A 22187-nucleotide genomic window follows, 5' to 3' on the forward strand; every position below is an offset into this window, starting at 1 on the left:
CGCGGCGGGTGGGGCAGCGCAGAGCGGGTCCCGGATTGGCTGGGGCGGTAAGTGCAGGCACACTACCCCGGCTCTAGCATACTGGCTGAGACAGACGTGAGAGCTCGGCGCCCGGGGTTGGCGCCCGGGGTTGGCGCCCGGGGTTCGCGCCCGGGCACTTGAGGGGCTTTGGCTCCTGGCCCAAGGACTCCTCAGATTTCTCCTGCCCTTTTCCCCTCGGGCAGCGGAGGCGAGCACCGCGAACGCCGTGTCCCGAGCGCCGCCGCCTGCGGACGCCTCACGGGCGGGGAAGGGATGGGGGTGAGGGGTTTCGGCTGCGGGTGAGGGGGTGTTCCCCGACCCAACCGGGTCCGACTGCTTGTTCTCGCCGTTCAGTAACGAGATGCAGACAGACTGGGAAAGAACGGAGTTTATTTCTGCAACAGGTTACAGGGAGAAGGTCGGAGTAACTCACCAGACCAACTCAAAATTATTAATACAAGTTTTTCTAGTGCTTAAATACATTCAGGCATTTACAAGTCGAAAGCCAAAGTGTTTCACTCAACCAATCTTTAACGGTAATAGGGTCAGGTGTCTAGACAATTGCTTCAGAGCCTTGGAAATAATCTAAAGTGGGTCCTGGTACAAGGTGTGCAAGAGCAACTCCATTATTTTAATTAAACTCTAGGGGCTGAAAAAGCTCAGGCGGGATCCTAATGGACTTGTCTTTACATTCTAGCCTTTCTCCTAAGGCACCAGTTTCTCCAATGTTTAACTTATAGATGCATCAGAATGACAGTGAGGCGTTGGTGAGAGCTGCTCTGGTTGCTAATGGAGATCTGGCCTGCCACAGTGGGAGCAGAGCTTGCCCAGTGCGCCGGGACGACTGCGGGCTCCATCCATTGCGCTCCCAGGGCGGTTGTTGGCCAGGACCGTGAGCTGTCAGGTCCCCCGTGGGATCCTTCCTGGAGCTTACACTATAGTAGGAGGCAGCCAGTACTTGCAAGCACGGGGTCGCGGGAACTACGACCTCACCCAGGCCAGGCAACCTTTCTCTCAAGAAGATGTTAGAGGCCCCTCGTGACAGCGAGCTTCCGGGGACAGGGCTCCTAATGTGTTTGTCAAGTAAATAATGAGTAACAATCCGGCCAATTGGTGGGTCAACGAAAAAAGTCAAACTCTAAGATATTTGAAGAGATTTATTCTGAACCAAATGTGAGTGACCGTGGCCCCTGACACAGCCCTCAGGAGGTCCTGAGAACATGTGCCCAAGGTGGTCCGGGCACAATTGGTTTTATACATTTTAGAGAGGCATGAGACATCAATCAAATACATTTAAGAAATACATTGGTTTGGTCCAGAAACGGGGGACAACTCAAAGGCGAGAGGGGAGGGGGCTTCCAGGCTATAGGTAAATTTAAACATTTTCTGGTTGATAATTGGTTGAGTTTGTCTGAAAACCTGGGATCAACAGAAAGGGAATGTTCAGGTTAAGATAAAAGATTGTGGAGACCAAGGTTCTTTTGAAGTCTTGTAGTGGCTGTCTTTAGAGACAATAGATGACAAATGTTTCCTATTGAGATGTTTGAAAGGTGCTAGACTTTTAATCTCTTTAGGATTGGGGGGCCTGGAAGAAAAAGATCTAGCTATGTTATAGGGATTCTTTACAGATGAGAATTTTTCCCCGCAAAGGACAGCTTTGTATGGCCATTTCAAGATATGGCAAAGAAACATGTTTTGGGGTAAAATATTTTTATTTTCTTCCTTGTCTCATAATGTTATGCCAGAGTCAAGTTGGAAAGTAAGTCACGATATATAGAGTTAAATAAAACCCATTTGATGATAACTTATTATTTGTGGGGCATGACCCCCCAGACCCCTTAGATAGGAATTTGGCCATGATAAAAAAAATCAGAGCTTAGTCCTCAGATGCAAAGCATCTACAACTGCACCATGGAGAAATCTGGGATTAAGTTAAGAGTTTCTTGATATAACCACAAAACAAGGCAGACTACCAAGTGCTCTGTCATACAGATAGGAACTAAATGTCATGGGCTCAGGATTTTGAAAATCGTTCATCTCATAATTAAGATACATGTAAGAAACATTTCATGCTATGGATGATTAAGAACTTCATACTTCGCTGGGCACGGTGGCTCACGCCTGTAATCCAAGCACTTTGGGAGGCTGAGGCGGGCGGATCACCAGGTCAGGAGATCGAGACCATCCTGGCTAACACAGTGAAACCCCGTCTCTACTAAAAATACAAAAAATTAGCCGGGTGTGGTGGCGTGCACCTGTAGTCCCAGCTACTGGAGAGACTGAGGCAGGAGAATGGCGTGAACCCGGGAAGTGGAGCTTGTAGTGAGCCAAGATTGCACCACTGCACTCCAGCCTGGGTGACAGAGAGAGATTCTGTCAAAAAAGAAAAAAAAAAAAAGAATTTCATACTTTGATTATATGGTAGCTTTCAGCTCCTTGAAGGCACATATTTTGTCTGGATGATCCTGGTATCTCCTTGAATGCTGCCTGTGTGCTCAATAGAAATTCAATAATGATAAATGAAGAAAGATGTAAATGCTGCAATAACTGGAGGGTTTAAAAGATAAGTAGGGATAGTCAGGAACTATAGGATGAACCCCACTGCCTTCAATATGAAGGTCAACTGGAAGTCATTAGTCTCTTGATTCTGTAAACACAAAGGCTAATGGCAGCAGTGACTAAAGCGTATTCATTTCTGAAGGCAATGTATATGCCTCAAACTAACATCAGCTAACTTGTTAATTTCCAGAGAATAAGATATACTGCCCCATCAGCGGAGAGCATCTAGTTGGCAACATACTAGCCATGACCTTGGACTTGATTTCTCAAAGTGTCACTTTTTTCACTTGTAAAATGGGGGGTAACACGAATGATGGTTAAAGAGGAAATATATGTAGCATGTTAGCCCCATGCTTGGCATGAAAAATGTTAGCTATTGCTTTAAAAATTCCTTGCTGTGTACTGTGCAAAAAGAGTCAGACCTTGCCCTCGAAGCTGTAAGGATAAGCACCTTTTAAACCAATTACTATTGAGGGCTCCCAATCCAGACCCCAAGAGAGGGTTCTTGGATCTCCTGCAAGAAATAATTCTAGACGAATCCATAGAGTACAGTGAAGGCAAGCTTATTAGAAAAGTAAAGGAATAAAAGAATGGCTACTCTATAGGCAGAATACCCCCAAGGGCTGCTGGTTGCCTATTTTTATGGTTATTTCTTGATTGTATGCTAAACAAAGGGTGGATTATTCATGCCTCCCCTTTTTAGACCATATAGGGTAACTTCCTGATGTTGCCATGGCATTTGTAAAATGTCATGGCGCTGGTGGGAGTGTAGCAGTGAGGATGACCAGAGGTCACTCTCGTCGCCATGTTGGTTTTGGTGGGTTTTAGCTGGCTTCTTTACTGCAACCTGTTTTATCAGCAGGGTCTTTATGACCTGTACCTTGTGCCAATCTCCCATCTCATCCTATGACTTAGAATGCCTAACCTCCTATCTCATCCTGTGACTTAGAATGCCTAACTGTCTGGGAATGTAGCCCAGTAGGTCTCAGCCTTATCTTACCTAGCCCCTATTCAAGATGGAGTTGCTCTGGTTCAATCATCTCTGATGATTGATTGGTATAAAGGTCAAATAGCTAGTAAGTAATAGAGGTAGAGGACTGTAAACTAGGAATTTTGATTCCACTATATTTTAGGAATATAGTATCGCTCAACAGCAAGTAATTTTTAAGACATAGAAAGGAAATACGTTTTTATATATAAGCTGGACTCTATTCATAATATTAAAAAATAAGGATTTAGACAAGTTATAGGATGACAGATCCACATAGATAATTTAAGGAAGTTAGATATGCACTCTATGGCTACAACTGTGTGGAAGATGCACATTTGTCCCCCAAAATCTCTTTATTGAGGCTACTGGTATACACTACTTGGTAGAATTGTCGTTAGTCTGACCCAGTTTGAAATGACGGTTGAATTTAGGAGAAAAAAGTCCCATCTTTTGACAAAAGTGTACCAGCCCTGTCAGTTTAAGGGAGAAAACATAAACAGAGGCAGTGTAGGGGTGGAAAGGGGATGATCCCTTTCTTTCCCATCATAAGCGTTACAGCTAACGCTCCTATAACAAAAGACAGGTTAACAAGAGAAAATTACTAGCCTGGACAACATGGCAAAACCCCGTCTCTACAGAAAATACAAAAATTTGCTGGGTGTGATGGTGTGCCTCTGTAGTCCCAGCTACTCAGGAGGCTGAGGTGAGCAGATCACTTGAGCCTGGGAGGTCAAGGCTGCAGTGAGCCAAGACTGTGCCACTGCACTCAGCCTAGGCCGCAGAGTGAGACCCTGTCTCAAAAAAGAAAAGATAAAAACAAAACAAAAACAAGAGAAAAACATTATAAATTTACTGTATTTGATCAAGGTTTGTTTTGTTTGTTTGTTTTTGAGGCAGAGTCTTGCTCTGTCGCCAGGCTGGAGTGGAGTAGCGTGATCTTGTCTCACTACAACCTCTGCCTTCCAGGTTCAAGCAATTCTCCTGCCTCAGCCTCTCAAGTACCTGGGACTACAGGTGTGTGCCACCACACCTGGCTAATTTGTTGTATTTTAGTAGAGATGGGGTTTCACCACGTTGGCCAGGATGGTCTTGATCTCCTGACCTCATGATCTGCCTTCCTCAGCCTCCTATTGATCAAAGTTTTACATGATGCAGGAGCCTTCAGAGTGAAGACCCAAAGATACAGGTGACTCTATCTGATTATATGCTTAGGTTTGATGAAACAGGGACAGTCGTGTAGAAATGTGATTGGACAACAAAGGATATGAACTAATGGTAATAGAAAACCTAGCAAGACCTGTCTGTTCAGATTCTTGAACTTTCTTTCGATTGTAGCATTTCTCCTTTCAGGATACAGTACAGGATCCTTTCTGGAATGGAGGTCTTATGAGCTGCTATCAAACACGGCAGGTGAGAGAATTTCTTTATGGCCAATTCTTAGACAAAAAGTGGGGGAAGCGGTTGGGCACAGTGGCTCACGCCTGTAATCCTAGCACTTTGGGAGGCCGAGGCGGGTGGATCACGAGCTCAGGAGTTTGAGACCAGCCTGACCAACATGGTGATACCCCATCTCTGCTAAAAATACAAAAATTAGCCAGGCGTGGTGGCGTGCACCTGTAATCTCAGCTACTCAGGAGGCTAAGGCAGGAGAATTGTGTGAACCTGGGAGGCAGAGGTTGCAGTGACCCGAGATCGTGCCACTGTACTCCAGCCTGGGCAACAAAGCTAGACTCTGTCTCAAAAAAAAAAAAAAGTTGGGGAAGCTTAGAGATTCTGGTTTCTGTAATCAGCCTTGGGGAAGAGGAATTCTATTTTCTATGACTTGCTTCGGGAGAGAATGAGGGTATGACAGACAGGAGGGTAAGACAGGTTGATTAGAAACTTTGCTTCTGAGGCTGCTTCTGAGGCCTTCACTTTGGGGTATCATTTTCTCAGCCCCAACAGCAGGAAAGAATAAGTAACAGGAAATTAGAAAACAGTATTGACATAGATATTTCCTGAATTCTAAAGTGATCCATCGTTTAAAAAATAACATTTTATTGGAATTAGTTGCAGAATATCTTTCAGTCTGTTGGTAATGTGATTAAGTTGCAGAATATCTTTCAATCTGTTGGTAATGTGATTGGAATGATGAGTTAGGAATCAACTAACCATTTCAAACAAATTAACTTTTTGTTGAAATTGTTTAAAAAGACTGGGTGTATTGATAAACTGATGTGGGATATGATAAGATTTCTCTTCAAATAATCTGATCAATCTTTTATTCTTTAATTCATAGTACCCCCCCCCCCAAATTTTTCTCCTTTTTCTCCTTTTTTCCTCTTTGCCTTTGTTAAATGCCCAGGCACGCCACAATACCACGTTTTATCAATACCAACTTACATTCCTTTCCTTATTAAAAAAAAGACTAACTTTCTAGCTCATTACAAACACCCTTTCCCCTTTCCCTCCACTTTTTCTTTTACATGCTCACCCTATCTAAAAAAAATCGAATGTTTAGCCAACCAAAATTAGTTTAAATTGTACGACCCGACCACGCCCAATAAAAAAAGAATACAAAGGCAAGACTTGCGTCAAAAATAAAGGCCCTCGTGCCCCTTTGTTCAAGTGCGCTCTCATGGCAACTGGCCAAAGAGACACCCCTCTGCGCAAAAGTAAAATTGCTTCATTAAAAATCCTTTGTTGGAGTGTTCAATTTCCTTAAAATTGTAAGGGTGATTCCTAACACCGACTTCATTTCCTCATTCCTTTTTTGAGACAGAGTCTCGCTCTGTTGCCCAGGCTGGAATGCAGTGGTGCAACCTTGGCTCACTGCAGCCTCCACTTCCCAGGCTCAAGAGATTCTCATGTGAGTAGCCGGGATTACAGGCATCTGCCACCACACCCGGCTAACTTTTGTGTATTTAGTAGAGATGGGGTTTCACCATGTTGGCCAGGCTGGTCTTGAACTCCTGACCTGAAGTGATCTGCCCACCTCAGCCTCCCAAAGTGCCTGGATTACAGGTGTGAGCCACAGTGGCAGGCCCTCATTTCCTCATTATTTTGAAACAAGGCACATACATTTTCTGTAGGGAAAAGAAAGATCAGACTGTTACTGTGTCTATGTAGAAAAGGAAGACATAAGAAACTCCATTTTGATCTGTACTAAGAAAAATTGTTTTGCCTTGAGATGCTGTTAATCTATAACTTTAGCCCCAACCCTGTGCTCATAGAAACATGTGCTGTATGGAATCAAGGTTTAAGGGATCTAGGGCTGTGCAGGGTGTGCCTTGTTAACAATATGTTTACAGGCTGTATGCTTGGTAAAAGTCATCGCCATTCTCCATTCTCGATTAACCAGGGGCATAACGAACTGCGGAAAGCCGCAGGGACCTCTGCCCAGGAAAGCCTGGGTATTGTCCAAGGTTTCCCCCAACTGACACAGCCTGAGATATGGCCTTGTGGGAAGGGAAAGGCCCAGCCGTCCTCCCCAGCCTGACACCCGTAAAGGGTCTGTGCTGAGGAGGATTAGTAAAAAAGGAAGGTCTCTTGCGGTTGAGATAAGAGGAAGGCCTCCATCTCCTGCATGTCCCTGGGAATGGAATGTCTCGGTGTAAAACCCGATCGTACATTCCTTCTATTCTGAGGTAGGAGAAAACCGCCCTGTGGCTGGAGGCGAGATATGCTGGCAGCAATGCTGCTCTGTTACTCTTTGCTACACTGAGATGTTTGGGTGGAGAGAAGCAAAAATCTGGCCTACGTGCACATCTGGGCATAGTACCTTCCCTTAAACTTATTTGTGACACAGATTCCTTTGCTCACATGTTTTCCTGCTGACCTTCTCCCCATTATCACCCTGTTCTCCTGCCGCATTCCCCTAGCCGAGATAGTGAAAATAGTAATCAATAAATGCTGAGGGAACTCAGAGACCGGGACCTGTGCGGGTCCTCCATATGCTGAGCGCCGGTCCCCTGGGACCACTGTTCTTTCTCTATACTTTGTCTCTGTGTCTTATTCCTTTTCTCAGTCTCTCGTTCCACCTGACGAGAAATACCCAGAGGTGTGGAGGGGCTGGCCCCCTTCAGTTTTCTTTCCCTCAGGGTTGTATAGTGCATAATGGCCCTTGTTTGGCTAGGAGTATTGTAATGGGACTGCATTTGTTGTGCCAAGCCCTTATTGAAACTAATGGGATGGATACAATTTATTTCCTAGATAGTCATACCTTCTAATATTGCTTTATGAGAGAGACAAAGTATAAATGTTTAGGAAAGGTTTAAAGCAATGCATTCTAAATTTTTTTCTGAAGATTGAGTCTCAGTGTTAGGTATTAAAAGGGGCCTTAAAGCTCATCTAGTCCATTTCCTTTCTTTTAATGAAAATACAGTTGAGAATGTAAGTGGATGTTTTAGATGACACACTTACAGGCAGAATCTGAATAACTCTGCCTTCCTGAGAACTAGCCCAGTGCTCTGTTTGCTTGCTTACCTCTCCAGGTCATGGAATCAGACCTCTTAGTATTCCATGCAGCTTAAAACTGAAAACCTTTAATAAAAGTGGTTGGGCAATTTTCAGCCTTTTTTATTTTTTTGAGATGGAATCTGACTCTGTTGCTCAGGCTGGAGTGCACTGGCATAATCTCATCTGACTTCAACCTCCGCCTCCCAGGCTCAAGTGATCCTCTTGCCTCAGCCTCCTGAGTAGCTGGGACTACAGGCATGTGCCACCACATCCGGCTAATTTTTTTGTATTTTTAGTAGAGACAGGGTTTCACCTTTTTGGCCAAGCTGGTCTCAAAGTCCTGACCTGAAGTGATCCACCTGCCTCAGCCTCCCAAAGTGCTGGGATTACAGGCGTGAGCCACTATGCCCGGCCTTCAGCTTTCTTTTGGTTCTAATCATATATGTGGTAAAGTGATTGATTTAGACAGTTATGGTAATGTGAACAATGCTGTTAATGTTATTGAATTTGATTAAAATAAAGCTCCATAATTTATTTTATTTTATTTAGCATTAGGGCCTTTGGGACAAAATATGAATAATGAAAGCAAGATAATTTGCAAATAAGAATTAGTCCAAGAGCTATAGTATGTTTTGGGTTTGTTTTTGGGTTTGATTTTGATCTGTTTTTAAATAAGTATGTTATAGTATCTAATATTAACTTAAAATCTTGGTTCAGTTTGCCCTACATAATCTATTCGAAAAATATATGTGTTGGTCTGTTCTCGCAATGCTAGAAAGAACTACCTGAGACTGGGTAATTTATAAAGAAAAGAGGTTTAATTGACTCACAGTTCTGCAAGTTGTATAGGAAGCATGGCTAAGGAGGCCTCAGGAAACTTAACAATCATGGTGGAAGATGAAGGGGAAGCAAACCTGTCTTATATGGTGGGATCAGGAGAAAGCAAGTGAAGGAAGAAGTGCTACACACTTTTAAACAACCAGGTCTTGTGAGAACTACTATAAGAGAACAGCAAGGAGAAAGTCCACCCCCATGATCTAATCACCTCCCACCAGGCCCCTCCTCCAACACTGAGAATGACAATTTGACTTGAGATTTGGGTGGGGACACAAACCATATCATACAAATTCAAGAATTTGTAACTTGGTACAATGTGCCTTTATTATTTTCTGCATCATTTGCATACTTCACTGGTTCACAGCATAAAGACTGATAACTGCCATATTTATTAGGAAGTTGTATTTTGTTTTCCAAGCTCTGTTGAGGAGTAGATGGAATTTGTTCCATGGTGAGCTGTTTTTAAGTTTTCGCAGTATCATTAATGACCCCAGTCTCATTCTGGGAAACTTGAATTCTCCTTGCAAATTCTAAGAAGTTCACACTTTACCCAAACTTAATGTAATAACAAGAGACAACATCTGTTTATGCCTAGTTATTTGAGGTTTTGTTGCCTGTTTGTGGGAGAAATTCTCTCTTTCTGATTAGTATGCAGAGACTAAAATCTTGGTGAATGATGGTGATAAGTATCTGAAACATAATCAGATGATTCAGTCAATTTTTGGTGAAGATTATTCTGCTACACTTTATACCATATCATGTTACAAGAAAATGACAATGACACACTTACATCTTTCATAATACAGACATTATAATTGGTAACAAATATGCAACATCTATTATTCCATTCTTCATATTGGGCGTCATTTTGAAGTATAATTGATGCAGAAGACTTAACACATTATTTGGGTTTTCAGGTATTAAACCAACCCACCTGTAATTTATAGAAAGAAAGGCAGCACAAAAAGTGTCTGCCAGCTTTGCTATTTTCCCCTCTTCAGAGAGCCTCTGTGACTTTTCATGCTGCAAATAGCTGTCTACACATGATCGTATCTTCCATAGGAGAAACAGACTTCTAAATTCAGATGTCTGTTTATGCTGAGGCCCAACTAAAAGCTACATTACCTTGTTCTTGACATCCTTTTTAAAAAGTACTGTGTGATCTTTGTCGAACTTTGTTTAAACAAAGGTTAAACCTTTTGAGAAAATTGGTAATAATTACCGGTGTTTTTATACCAGATTTGGGAGTCACCATCAGCAATTATTGAATACGTACATTGTGCCAAGTACCTGTACTAGATTCTGAAGTTAAAGACTCAGTCCCTGCCATGAAATAATTTATAATCTAAGTAGGTAGAAGGAACAAGTATATAGAAATAACAAAGACAGTTTATAAGTACTTTGAATGAAATTTCAGGTAGATATCACAGTAAGTGGAGCAGTTTCAAAGGCTTCTTGGGACTGGGGCTTAAGTGGGCCTTGAAGGATGACTAGGCCCACTAGGCAGACTCTGGGATTGTAGCTGTGTCACAGAGGACAGCAAGTGTGAAAAGGCAAACATTTGTGACTAGAGCAGAGTCAGAGAGAATAATGAAAAGTGAGTCACTGTGGGGAGGACCTTCCATGTTAATTAAAGAACCTGGACAATGTTCTATTAGGTGCCGCCTGAAGACGTTGGAGCAGGATGTTGACAAGAGCAGAGGGCATTTGAGGTTATTGGAAGTGAAATAGAATGGATTAGAAAGGGAGTGTCAGCCTTAGCCAGAAAATTTAAAACTATTCAGTAGTAACCCATTACATACTGTGTATTGAGACCATTTTCCCCTTGGTCTTAAGGATGTAGAGGTAGTTACATGCAGTAGTGTTATCTCTACTTCTTGACAAGGACTGCCACTTTGAGGCAGCAATAATCTTTAAAGACCAGTCCCCAGGGAGAATTGGCTAGGGGCCGGGCCATCAGAAGATTCCATGTCAGAAAATTGCCCTAACAGGCTATTCATAATGTGTTCCAATTTAGTACCCTTTACACTGCAGAGTCATGGAATAGTACTTAAGCTGTTCATTTTAGACAAAAATATACTTCCCAGACACATTAATTACATGTTTCAAAGTTGTATTTAAAACTTGCCTAAAAGGTAGGAGCTTTTAAGTAAACAAAAAATTTTCTCTTGGCAAAAAGTAACCAGACTCTTCCTTGATCTGCTTATTCAAACCTATCAGTTGTTTTATAAGAAACACTAATATTTTTCCAGAAGGACCAGCTGGCATCATATCCGACCATGTTCTGCTAAGGTGACAATTTTTCTTTCTCACACTTTATGCATTCCAGAACATTAATTCTCAAGGTAAGTACCTAGTTCATTCCTCTACCCTTTAGGAAGAACAGCTCTAAAATGAAAGCTCAAAACTCTCCAGAGGGAGAAAAGTCACAGCCACTTTTAATTTGGTATGAGTCAGGCTCCACAGGCTCTGGGGTTTGCTTTGCTGCCTACTAGTTATGTGACACTGAGCAACTTAATTAATCATCTTGTGCCTCTGTTTCTTCATTTGTACAATAATAGTTCCTACTTAGTAGGACTCTGGAGAGTGTTAAATGATATATACAACCTCAACATTAACTGGCATATAGTAAGTGTTATATGTATTAATTGTTACGACATTCTGTGGGGTTTTTTTTTGTGTTCTTGTAGATACTACTCAGCTAACCTATAAACACAATTGATAGTTTCATGTGTGTGTATGTGTGTGTGTGTGTGTGTGTGTGTGTGTGTGTACTTTGCATTTTAAAATGTCTTTTGGTTACTGAGGGTTTCCATAGAAATCATAAATATAAGATGCTCACCATCAATGTGGTATACTTCAGCAAAGAAGAAGCTAGAAGCTAGAAGCCACCTTTGATCTCTTTAGTTTACATAGTGTCTTACCTTTTATATTGCTGGTTTCATCAACTGGTTCCCATTAGCAACCAAAGTGGCAGAAGGATTTGTGTGTTTATGTAGTGATAATTTTTGTAGTGAACAAAAATATTATACTTTAAATATTTTAGTCTTGAATTGACTTTTCCGCTGAGGAAACTCAGTGGAAAAAGTCAATGAACTGAGGCACTCAGTTCATTTTTTTTTTTTTTTTAAGGCAGAGTCTTGCTTTGTCACCCAGGCTGGAGTGCAGTGTGCAATCTCAGCTCACTGAAACCTCTGCCTCATGGGTTCAAGCAATTCTCATGCCTCAGCCTCCCGAGTAGCTGGGATTACAGGTGTTTGCCACCACACCTGGCTATTTTTTCTATTTTTAGTAGAGACAGGGTTTCACCACGTTGGCCAGGCTGGTCTCAAACTCCTTACCTCAGGTGATCTGCCCACCTCAGCCTCCCAAAGTGCTGGGATTACAGACGTGAGCCACCATGCCTGTCTAGCACTCAGTATTTTTTATTGCTGTTGGGGACAGCAGGACACTTAACAAGTACTAATGAAAAAAAAATTTGGTAGAGTGGAAAAGGCACTGGCTTTGGGCCCCTGGATTGCTACCATGCATGAAGTCAAAAGACACGGCTTTGAATAACAGCTTAAATGCTTATGGACGTTATGACCTTGAACACGTTATTTAGCCTCACATTTTTCATCAACACAATGGGGATACTAGTAAGTATATGCCTTATAGGATAGCATTGTGTGATCTAAATGACCATACATAAGGCACCAAGAAGAGTGCTTGGGATGTAATAGAGCCTCAGTACATGTTAGATCCTCTCACCAAACCAGGCCCCTTCCCCTTGCTGCTATCTTCTTAAGCACTAACCAGCAATGCAACCTCAAGCAAGTCACTTTTCTTCTTTAGACCGTGAAGTTTTCTGACCCCTTCTCCAAATCAATTCTCTCATTTATTCTTGTTCAGCCTCAACTTCCATTCCCCTGATATCCCCACTAACCGTTTTCACGGAGAGCACTGAAAAATTCTCTCAGCTTCCTCCTCTCTTACCCTACCTGCATCTCCATCAGTCGTTTCTTCTGGTTTTGGGTACCCTCCTCCCACTGAACACCCATCAAACCCTGTGCTCTGGATTCCATCATTTTTTGCCATCAAATCTGTCAGCTTTTTGCTCTCTCACCTGTAATTTCAGCCTCTCCTCGCCCCTGCATCCAGGCTTCTCATACTCTTCCATTTAAAAAAGATTCCTTCCTAGATCTTCATCCTTTCTCCAGCTATTGCTCTCTTTTCTTTCTCCTCAGTTTAGGAGAAAAAAGTGTACATATCATCCCATATCTTCCCCCCAACCCAGCTCTCTCAACCCACTGGTTTCCATTCTTGTCACGCTACTGAAACAACAATAGTAAAGGACATAATTCAATGGACATATTTCAGTTTCTCAGCCCATATCTTACTTGACTCTTCTATCATGTTTGACATTATGAATCTTCCATTGACACTCTTCTTCTCATTCTCCTTCCAGTCTGGTCATTCTTTCTTAGTTACAGTGACTGAATTTATTTCCTCTGTCCCTTAAATATTGGTGTGCTCTAGGGTTCTGTGCTCTCTTTCCTTCTTACTCTCTGCCCTTCTCTTAGAGTAATCTCATGTACTTTTATGGTTTTTTATTCTCATCTGTATGCTGATGTTCTTTTCTCTCCTCTGTCTGCCACACTTCTTGCCTGTGTTCCAGAGCTATCTATTCAACTGTGTGTTGGACGTCTTCACTTCGGTATTCCACAGACTCCACGTGTCCATAAATGAGCCATGTTAACCATCTCTCTCCTCCCCTCTTCTCTGCTCTCTACATCTCTCTCCGCACAAGCCTGCACTTTCTCCTAAATTCCCTGACGTGTTTGATGGAACAACTGTCCATCCCATTCACCAAACATGAAACCTGGGTCAATCCCTGATGCCACTTCCTCCTTTCTTCACATCCAGCCAGTGACATCTGAGCAGAGAACTGAATGACCAGGGGTCAGCTCTATGAAGATCTAGGGGAAGAGCTACAGCAGACATGAGACTGAGTTTTCACTTTCATAGTGATGTGTTCTGAGCAAACTGGCCCGGAATTGGCTGCTTCCTACAAGCAGTAATGTTGAGAGGATCATTTACACAGGAAAGTACTTAAACAGATCAAATAAGGAAAGACATTGGCATAATTTTTTTGAGACGGAGTCTCACTCTGTCACCCAGGCTAGAGTGCAGTGGCGCGATCTCGGCTCACTGCAACCTCCATCTCTCGGGTTCAAGCAATTCTCCTGTCTCTGCCTCCAGAGTAGCTGTGATTACAGGCAAGTGCCACCACACCCAGCTAATTTTTGTATTTTTAGTAGAGACAAGGTTTCGCCATGTTGATCAGACTGGTCTTGAACTCCTGACCTCAGGTGATCTGCCCGGCTCGGCCTCCTAAAGTGTTGGGATTACAGATGTGAGCCACCATACCTGGCCCATAGATTGTTTTTACTGACAACATTTTCAAACAAAATGCTGTCAGGTTGTCACTAAAAAATGGATCTTGGATTCTTTGCAGCTCCTCAAATTCCTTTTTGTTCTTTCTGTTAGTTCTTTGCTGGGGTGTTTGTGGGGGAAATGGGGGGCAGGTGGGATGGTGGGCACAGAATTTTCCTGACTAAGCCGAAGCTCTCCTGCCTCTTTTACTTGTTCTGAAGACTTTTGGATTTGAGATTAACAACACAACCATCTCCTCTTAAAAGTCTATATAACTTTATCTTGCATATATTTTGTTATTAAATATGTCTTTTAGTAGAGAATGAGTAGGAAGACTTTGGTCTTTATAATATTCAGTTTTATGTGGGTTATATCCTGATTTTTAAAGTTAGAAACTCATAATTTTATGTAATTCTATGTAACTAAAAAGATTGATTTGTTTTTATAATCTATATTTGCATAAGTATGGGACTAGATTACACAAAACAACATTGATCACTGGAACTAAGAGCTTTCTGTTTACCACAGGCAAACAGCTCTTTCCAGTAGAAAAGAGCTGGGCTCCCTCACTGTTTCCTGGCACACGGTATGATATTGAGTTCCATGATTATGCATGTACATTGGGTTACAACCCCCCTGGCGGCAGAACCTCTATTGTGTCCTTCTTTGTATTGCCCACAGAGCCTGTTGGTGACCTGCACACAGGAGCCCTCCAGTCAGTACTGATTGAATTACTCAAGGCTGCCTCTCTGCAAAGTTGAGGTAAGCAGCTGAGTTCAGTGATGCTGGCTGCATTTTCAGCTATTGGGGCTGCAGTAGCTAGGCAGGGGCTGCAGGCCCTTCTGGCTTTTTAGCCCTCCTGCTCACCCACCATTTACACAGTCTTCCTTTCAGAGCCCCCCTTTCTCCTCCTGCACTTCCTTGAATATTGACTGCCTCTCTGATTTCCCTCACTTTGTCTCTCCCAAATATTAGGGCTGTTTTTATGGTCTGCTAATTCTGTGAGAATGAGGTACCTCTTCTGGGAGGCACTGCCACACTCAATGGCGCTGCAAACAGGTTTTTATTGGCTCATCTCCAAGCTCTCGAAGTCATTCTGCCCTCATACTGATTATGAGACACCATCTGTTTATCTTGATTGCATAATAAATTGAGGACTCATAAATGTAGTTGACATCTAAATTAGATCCAAATCACAGTAAGAACAGGATAATTGTCTCCTTTGTCAGAGATGGATGAATAATTACTTTTATAGCTCTGGAAGAAAAATGGGTTATGCAAACAGATACTTCACCCAAATTGGTTTCCTGAGTGACTCTCCGTATGTTGATGTTTTTGCTCAGGGACAGGAACCTGCCTACCCTGTTTCAGGGAAAACCAGAAAAGAAATATAATCTGCTTTGGGAGGCTGAGGCGGATGGATCACGAGGTCAGGAGATCGAGACCATCCTGGCTAACATGGTGAAACCCCATCTCTACTAAAAATACAAAAAATTAGCCAGGTGTGGTGGTGGGCGCCTGTAGTCCCAGCTATTCTGGAGGCTGAGGCAGGAGAATGGCATGAACCTGGGAGGCAGAGCTTGCAGTGAGCCCAGATCACGCCACTGCACTCCAGCCTGGGCAACAGAGCAAGACTCTGTCTCAAAAAAAAAAAAAACAAAGAAAGAAAGAAATATAATCTGCCCAACCCAACAGTCAAATGTTAGCCACCAATGTCCTTGTGTTACCCTGCTTTCTGAGGGCCAGAAGAGATTTTCAAAGATTATGAGCACTAAAATAACAGTAAAAAAAAAAAAAAAAGAAAAAAAGCTAGTAACCTTGGCCTGTTGCCTAGTACAATATAGCTGATCAGAAGGAAATCACAAGGCAGTGGGACTGGGCTAAGGTGCAGCTTGTGAGTTCTCTAGGAATTGGGTGGGTTATTGCTTAAGGACAGTTCATCAATAGTTTTTTTTTTTTTTTCTTTGAGATGGAGTCTCACACTGTTGCCTGGGCTAAAGTGCAGCGGTGCGATCTCGGCTCACTGCCATGTCCGCCTCCCAGGTTCAAGTGATTCTCCTGACTCAGCCTCCCGAGTAGCTGGGATTACAGGTGCCTGCCACCATGCCCGGGTAATTTTTTAAATTTTTAGTAGAGACGAGGTTTCACTATGTTTGCCAGGCTAGTCTCGAACGCCTGACCTCGTGATCCACCCGCCTCGGCACCCCAAAGTGCTGGTGCTAGGATTACAGGCGTGAGCCACCATGCCTGGCCTCATCAATAGTTTTAAAAGACCTGTTACAATTTCTGGCTAATTTGCTTTTACCGTTAATTCAGAATGCTTGTGATCCACAGGCTATAGTGAGTGAGTTGTCCCTGGCATCCCTTTTCCTTACATACGTGTTCCACTAGAAGCAAGAAAAACCACATACAGCTGCTCAGTCTGCAATACGCCAACAGCACATGCACATAGGAGTCCTGTTTAGCTCACTTCCATTTCCTACGTGCACTGCTGCACACTTGACCTACACACTTGACATAGGAAAGTGTCTCTGATCATTTAAACAACTGTACAAGTGTGTATTATTACCCCCATTTTATACAGGAGGAAACTGAGGTTCCGTGTGGTTAGGTAACTTGCTTGGGTTTCCATAGAGGCAGAGGTAGAATTTGAACCCAGTACTGTTTAGCTCATGCCCTTTCTGGAACACTCTCTTGCCTCTCTATCTTTTCTTTTTGCTGCCTATGCTCAGATTGTTCTCTCTCTTATAGAATATATACATATGTTTTTTTGTTTTTGTTTTTGTTTTTTTTTTAGAGAGAGTCTCGTTCTGTCGCCCAGGCTGGAGTGCAGTGGCGCTATCTCGGCTCACTGCAAACTCCGCCTCCCAGGTTCACACCATTCTCCTGCCTCAGCCTCCCGAGTAGCTGGGACTACAGGGGCCCGCTACCACGCCCGGCTAATATTTTGTATTTTTAGTAGAGACGGGGTTTCACTGTGTTAGCCAGGATGGTCTCGATCTTCTGACCTCGTGATCCGCCCGCCTCGGCCTCCCAAAGTGCTGGGATTACAGGCGTGAGCCACCACGCCCAGCCAGGATATACTTTTCAATCTTCTCTTTCCCCTGTCAGAATCTTTATCAATCAAAACTTTTGTTTTGAAATACATATATGTATATATTTACAAACACATACAACTTAGGTTTACATCTATATTTATTTATATGCATAGACTTCTAGGTATTTATAGATAGATAGAGACAGATATAAATAAATAAATAAAATATGGAAAAATATACTCCTCAAATGGTAATGGTGGCTTTATCTGAACAGTAGAATACTTCATGATTTTTATTTCCGTTTTAAAAAATATATTTATGAAACTAAATTTATATTGTTGCTATAATCACAAAACAATTTTTAAAACCTTTCACATCCTTTCAAGTTCACATGTCACTACCTGAATAGAATCTTTTCCCGGTCTCTAAATTAAAGCTCTCTGTCCCTCTTTTGAAACACACTCCCTTTTCCTAGTACTTGTATTTTCTTGAGTCACTTCTAGCATTTTGCTTTGTATTCTGTGTAGCCTCAACTTCCCGGGGCCCACTAACTCAGAAAGGGAAGAATACAACAGGCACAGTTAAAAATAAAAACAGGCTGGGTGCGGTGGCTCACACCTGCAATCCCAGCACTTTGGGAGGCCAAGGCAGGTGGACTACTTGAGGTCAGGAGTTCGAGACCAGCCTTGCCAACATGGTGAAACCCTGTCTCTACTGAAATGCAAAAATTACCCAGGCGTGGTGGTGCACGCCTGTAATCCCAGCCCAGCTACTTGGGAGGTGGAGGCAGGATTGCACCACTGCACTGCAGCCTGGGTGACAGAGCAAGACTCCATCTCAAAAAAAAAAAAAAAAAAAAAAGAATAAAACCAGTAACAGAATAATTGTTATTCCAATCTGCCCCCCTTCCCCAATCATGAAAGCTGGGATCTTTTTGTTGTATCCACCAGATCTCAGGCTTGTGTCTCTTCCCCTCTCTGTAGTCTTGGCTGTGTGTCCACCACAACACTGTTCTTTTGATGTGAGTCAATCATTACGCTCACTCCAGTGTTTGTTTTTGCATGATGCTGTCCCCTTCCTTTCACTTGGTTCTAGGCTAAGCCCCATTATTCCACCAGGCCCCACATGGTCTAGGCTGTGCCTCCTGTCTTCACTTTGCTGAAGTGGTGGGACAGTCTTCTCCTATCCAGGTTTCACTTTTAAAAAGTTATCCCTTCCTCTTGTTTTCTTCATCTCCGATAAAGCCTAGCATGGAGTGACTTTTGCGTTTGAGTTTTTCCTATTGTTTCTTACAGCATCCCCTCCCCTGCCACCTTGCCTAGGGGAATTTGTACTGAGCTTGGTCAGGAGTCAGAGTAATCTGTCTCAATATCTCCCTCTCCTCAATCAGGGGCTCCAGACAAAAGGATGCTCAACTGCTTTCTCTCCTGTCTGGGAGATCAGGGTGTGACCTTCATTCTTTAATTTATTCAAGTGTCTCTCTCCTGTGTAGCCTGTCAGCCTTCGTGTCTCCAGTCATTCTCTTCCTAGACAGACTTGTCTGGGATGTTCAGAACTGGAAGTTTGGTGGCTTGCCCTGACATGTCCAATACTCAGTAAGCAAGCAGAACTTACCCTCTTTGGGCTCTCTGCACTGTGTGCTCTTCTAAGCCATGCAATCAACTTCTAAGACCATAAGAGGGGAGCTAAGCACCATTCAGCTTTGTATGCCCTGAGGGAACTAACACAGTTACATAGGATGGCAAGAAACCTATACATTTTTGCGGAATGAATTAATAAAATCTATTGACTTTTGTGCTCTGCTTTTCTCCCTTAACATTATTGCAGCAAGCAATCAAATAAAGGTAATTAGTCCCAGTTTGTTCTACACTAAGTATATCACACTGTGATTCTGATTCCATAACTTAGATCTGAGTTTTAGAACACTGAGACAATCACAGTCGTCCCTTCGTATCCACAGGGGATTGGTTTCACATCTGACCTCATGTGATAGGTTGCAGTCAAAACCCAGTCAAAACTTTGTTTCATGCACAAAATTAGTATATGAAGTTAACTTCAGACTATGTGTATGAGGTGTATATGAAACATAAATAAATGTGTTTAAACTTGGGTCTCATCCCATAGATATCTCATTATTTATATTTTGAAATATTTCAAAATCCAGGAAATTCCGAAATCCAAAACACTTCTGGTGCCAAGCATTTTGAATAAGGGATACTCAACGTATAATACCTAATATAATGTAAATGCTATGTAAATAGTTGTTATACTGTATTTTTAAAAATTTGTATTTTTTTATTGCTGTATTGTTATTTTTAAATTTTTTTAAAAAACATTTTCAGCCCTTTGTTGGTTGAATCCGTGGATTTGGAACCCATATGAATACAGAGGGCTGACTATATACATAAAATTCGGCCTCTTAAATTATGCAATTTAATATAACCACAAAGTTGCACACTCATCACACTGTCTAAAATCAGAACATTTTTCATCATGCCAAACATGAGTGACACACATTAGCTGTCACTTCCATCTCCACACCTTCCCCCTGCCCCATGAATCTATTTTGGGTATTTGCCTATTCTGGACATTTCATATAAATGGAATCGTACAATATATGGACTTTTGTATCAGATTTCTTTTACATTGTATAATGTTTTCAAGGTTCATCCATGTCATAGCATGTATCGATACTTTATTCCTTTTAAATGGCTGAATAATATTTCACTGCATGGATATACCACACTTTGCTTATCCATTCATCCATTGGTAGACATTTGGGTTGTTTCCAATTTTGGGCCATCATGAATAATGTTGGGAACATTTGTGTATATGTGTTTTCCTAGGGACATATGATTTCAATTTTCTTGGGCATATACCGGACCATATGTTTAAGTTCTTAAGGAATTACCAAAATTGTTTTGCAATGTGGCTGTGCCATTTTACATTCACAGCAGCAATGTATGAGGGTTCCAATTTCTCCATGTTTCTCTTTTTGAATTATAGCCATCCCAATGGATGTGAAGTGGAAAATCAATTGGCCATGGATACCTGGGTTTATTTATGGACTCTCATTCTATTCGATTGACCTATATGACTATTCTGATATCAGTACTACACAGTCTTGATTACTGTGACTTTGTAGTAAGTTTTGAAAAAAGAAGTGTGAGTCCAACTTTGTCCTTTTTCAAAGTTGTTTTGGCTATTCTGGGTTCCTTGCATTTCCATGCAAATTTTATAATAAGCATGTCTGTTTCTGTAAAAAATGCACTTGCAACTTTGATTGGGATTGTGTTGAATCTGTAGATCAATGAAGGGAGTACATCCCTCTTAACAACCTTTAGTCTTCCAATCCGTGAACACGAAATGTAATTCCACTTACTTAGGTCTACTTTAATTTCTTTCCATGATGTTTTACAGTTTTTAGTGTATAGGCCTTGCACTTCATTTGTTAAATTTATTCCTAGGTATCTTATTTTTTCTGATGTTATCGTAGATATAATAGTTTTCTTAATTTCTTTTTAGTATATAGAAATACAGTTGCTTTTTGTATATTGATCTTGTATCCTGAATGTTGCTGAGATAACTTGTTAGCTCTGGTGTGTGTGTGTGTGTGTGCGTGTGTGTGTGTGTGTATTTCTTAGGATTTTCTATATACAAAATCATGTAATCTGCCAATAGAGGAAATTTCACTGCTTCCTTTCCAGAGCAAATGCTTTTTATTTATTTTTCTTGCACAACTGCTCTGACTAGAAATGCCAGTACAATGTCAAATAAAAGTGGTGAAAGCGGGCATCTTTGTTTTGTTTGTGATCTGAGGTAGGGAGGGGGAAAATTTCAGTCTTTTACCATTAAGTGTGATGTTAGCTCTGGGTTTTTTGTTTTTTTTTGTTTTTTTTTTTTTTTTTGTAGATACCATTAATCAGGTTGAGGATGTTCCCTAGTTTATTGAATTTTTTTTTTTTCAATCAGGAAAGGTGGTGAAGATTACCAAATGTTCTTTCTGCATCTGTTAAGGTGATCATGTGGTTTTTGTCCTTTATTCTTTTCATATGTTGTCTTACATTGTTTGAGTTTCGGATGTTGAACGGTTTAACCTTGCATGCCTGGCAAATAGCTTAACTATTCATGGTGTATAACCCGTTATATCTGTAGTTGGATTTGGGTTGTTAGTATGTTGTTTAGGGAGTTATGTGTGTCTGAGAATCTATATATGGTCCAGAAGGGATATTGGTGTGTAGTGTTCTTTTCTTGTGATGTCTTTGTTGGGTTTTTGTATCAGAGTACTACTGGACTCATAGAATGAGTTGGGAAATGTTTCTTCCCCTTCTGTTTTTTGAAAGAGTTTGAGAGGATTAGTGGTAATTCTTTAAACATTTGGTAGAATTTACCAGTGAAGTCATCTGGTTCTGGGCTTTTCTTTGTGGGACATTTTTTGATTACTAATGAAATTCCTTTCTTTGTTATAGGTCTATTCAGATTTTCTTTTTCCTCTTGAGAGAGTTTTGGTAGTTTATGTCTTTCTAGAAATTTGTTCATATGAATTATCTAATTTATTGGCATACAGATGTTCATAGTATTTTCTTATAATCTTTTTTTCTATAGTGATTCTCTCTCTTTTATTTCTGATTTTAGCAATTAGAGTCTTCTCCCTTTTTTCTTAGTCAATTAGTTAAAAGTTTGTCAGTTTTGCTGATGTTTTCCAAGAACAACCTTTGGTTTTGTTGATTTTCTCTATTGTATTCATATTCTTTCATTCATTTGTACTCCAATATTTATTTTGTCTTTATTTTTGCTTGCTTTCAGTTTAGTTTGCCCTTCTTTTTCCAGAATCATAGGCAAAAAGTTAGTTTACTGAATTGGGGTCTCTTCTTAAAAATATCTGTATT

The 22187-nt window shown here is 41.5% G+C and overlaps 1 protein-coding gene across 2 annotated transcripts in view; it reads left to right on the forward strand.

Moving 5' to 3' along the window:
• The first annotated feature begins 64 nt into the window (after positions 1–64).
• Positions 65–22187, forward strand: part of ACKR2 (atypical chemokine receptor 2) — a 64191-nt gene continuing 42068 nt past the window's right edge. Inside the window, exons 1-3 of one of the 2 annotated variants that reach the window (XR_010132800.1) lie at positions 65–300; positions 4922–4981; positions 11098–11190. The gene's annotated coding sequence lies outside the window, so the exon portion shown is untranslated. Of the gene's footprint in view, positions 301–4921; positions 4982–11097; positions 11191–14941; positions 15023–22187 lie in introns of those variants that run through there. The other variant, XM_063703728.1, reaches the window with a different exon arrangement.

Source organism: Gorilla gorilla, chromosome 2 (genome assembly GCF_029281585.2).
Source record: "Gorilla gorilla gorilla isolate KB3781 chromosome 2, NHGRI_mGorGor1-v2.1_pri, whole genome shotgun sequence".
Lineage (NCBI taxonomy): Eukaryota > Metazoa > Chordata > Mammalia > Primates > Hominidae > Gorilla > Gorilla gorilla.